General features: G+C 34.0%; 1 long non-coding RNA gene across 1 annotated transcript in view; it reads right to left on the reverse strand.

Annotated features, from left to right (window-relative positions):
- Positions 1–110: 110 nt before the first annotated feature.
- Positions 111–1731, reverse strand: part of LOC107576327 (uncharacterized) — a 3506-nt gene continuing 1885 nt past the window's right edge. Inside the window, exons 2-4 of the long non-coding RNA XR_001608036.1 lie at positions 868–952; positions 390–512; positions 111–244 (exon numbers count right to left, since the gene is read on the reverse strand). This is a non-coding gene — a long non-coding RNA (uncharacterized lncRNA). The remainder of the gene's footprint in view (positions 245–389; positions 513–867; positions 953–1731) is intronic.

Here is a 1731-nt window from a genome sequence, read left to right on the forward strand (position 1 = left end):
AAAAAAAAGTATTTATTATTATTTTTTAATATTGTTTAAACACGTAGAATGAAAATTAAACGGCTGATAACATGGTTCTTCACACAGTTGAAAATTTCATTCACCTCCAGAATATATTGTTCATTCTTCTCATCAAATCTTGAAACATATTTTGTTGAATTAGAGATATCTCCCTTGTTACGTGCCCATGAAACATCTGGTACTGGATATCCACTCACAACAGCTTTGAAAAAGGCCAGTTTACCTGAAGATTAAACAGAATAGTTAGTTGTGATGTTAAATATTATGATCGAGGACAGATGGATGTTTTTCCATTTAAATGAATTTATATTGCTGAAATTCTATGATTCAAATGAGCCATATGTAAAAAAAAGTAAGAAAACTATTACCTTCCTGTATAGTTAAGGCTATGGGTTTTCGGATGAAATCAGGAGTAGTAGATCCAGGAGGCAGTTCTTCAACGTATTGTGTGACCATAACACCAGGCACTCTGGATCTCTTCCTAATTGCCACTGAAATATCAAAACAGTGTATTCAAAAACGTATCATTCCATGATGTTCAGTTCTGTAAAACAATGGAATATGTTTTCCTGAAACTATACAGGAACATGGCCATCAAATATGAAATGGAGTATTTATGTCTCATGATCTTCAGAGTTTGAAGCTGTGGATTTGTTGTTGACCACATGATGGCGATGTTTAATCACAGCCTTGATCATGAACACTTCCTGATCCTCACATCTACTAACTGCTCGATTAAGAATAAGGTCATGGGTGATGGAACAAAGCAACTCTAAAATAAATTATTCAGATGGATTTAAGAATTTTGTCATTTGGCATACCATGATTGTCATGATTTTAACTTACCGCCTGTTCCTTCTGCTGGCTTTGGCATCTTCACAATGCTAGACTGGCCTTTAATTCAGAATTTGTAGTGGTTGCACAGTCTTATCTAAAATCGAGAAGAGCGGGCAAAAATCATTATATTGCACATGCAATCAGTTACTATTGTTGTTATTAAAACAATTTAAAGGGTGAATGCAGGTTAAAGTGGGACAAATATGCTTCATCTTTATTATTTCATTACAAAAACAACAGTAATTTAATCCTAAACTAAGATGGCATGACACAAAAGGGCTTCTTTAGTTCTGACATCATTTTGCGGGGTGTGTTCGGGGCACTGTTCCAGTTTGTCTATAGTGTGTTAGAAAAGTTCTGAAAAATTATGATGTGTGTTATTTTAAAAGAATGCCATGCAGTGACAAATTAGTATAAAGTGTCACCATAGCAAACAGATATGATTAACTCTACCAGGTGCATTTATTTTTCTTGTTACACAGACAGACTTTTGTTATTGTCACTGAGAACATTATAAGGTCTTATCCCTGATAAAGGGCTGATATGTGTAAATAAAGAATATGAAAAACTATCTACCAGCCACCTGTCCCATGCCACCTTGTGAATATCTCTTCACGAGATAGTAAAATTCAAGCAATATGCCCTATGTAGAAATATGTTTCATAACGACATGGGAAGTGCTATATACATGTATATAGAATACCATTTTACTGTGTTGATGTCTAGTCAGTAACTAAACCAATGAACCAATAAAGATATATTAGGAGGTGATATTATACATTTTGCACGTAAAGTAACACAAGACTGGCATAAATTCTTTTTAACGCCATGATAAGGTACATGATCCTTACCAATCATTTTACAAGCATTTTA

Source organism: Sinocyclocheilus grahami, unplaced genomic scaffold (genome assembly GCF_001515645.1).
Source record: "Sinocyclocheilus grahami isolate Dianchi unplaced genomic scaffold, SAMN03320097.WGS_v1.1 scaffold3506.1, whole genome shotgun sequence".
Classification (NCBI taxonomy): Eukaryota; Metazoa; Chordata; class Actinopteri; order Cypriniformes; family Cyprinidae; genus Sinocyclocheilus; species Sinocyclocheilus grahami.